Source organism: Eimeria mitis, genomic scaffold, assembly GCF_000499745.2.
Source record: "Eimeria mitis Houghton genomic scaffold, Emh_scaff4791, whole genome shotgun sequence".
Taxonomy (NCBI): Eukaryota; Apicomplexa; class Conoidasida; order Eucoccidiorida; family Eimeriidae; genus Eimeria; species Eimeria mitis.
The window spans coordinates 1,178-1,963 of NW_013573091.1; positions in this window are offsets into that span (position 1 = coordinate 1,178).

Consider the following 786-nt stretch of genomic DNA (forward strand, 5'->3'; position numbering starts at 1 on the left):
ATCTCTCCGGGTTGTATACACCCCGCTACATGGGGTCGGCCTACCCCTTACTAAACGACTCTTAGAAGAATTTGGATTCACACAAGGGCTTGTTACAGGCAAGGGTTTAGGGTTTAGGGTTTAGGGTTTAGGGTTTAGGGTTTTTGAGGGTTTAGGGTTTTCGGGGGTTTAGGGGTTTTGAGGGTTTAGGGTTTTTTTTTGAGGGTTTAGGGGGTGTATATGATTCAAGGTTTCATTTTCAGGGTTTAGGGTTTACAATCTAGGGTTTAGGGTTTAGGGTTTTGGGGTTTAGGGTTTAGGGTTTAGGGTTTAGGGTTTATATGGATGCGATATCTTATCCCGACAAAAAATTAAAAATTTAAAAAATTTTTAAAATTTTAAAAAAATTTTAAAAATTTTAAAACTTTTCAGAATTTTCAGAATTTTGAGGGTTTAGGGTTTAGGGTTTAGGGTTTAGGGTTTAGGGTTTAGGGTTTGTGTGTCAGTGGAGGAGCAGTGTACAGAAGACCCAGATTTCTCTACGGTTGCATACCCAAACCCTGAAGAAGAAGGAGCTTTGGACTTAGCCATAAAAACAGCAGAAAAAAAAAATATAAATTTAATTGTTGCTAATGATCCTGATGCTGATAGACTTGGTTGTGCTGAGAAAATAAAGTAATAAACCCTAAACCCTAATAAACCCTAAACCCTAATACACCCTAAACCCTAATAAACCCTAAACCCTAAACCCTAATTTAATTGTTGCTAATGATCCTGATGCTGATAGACTTGGTTGTGCTGAGAAAA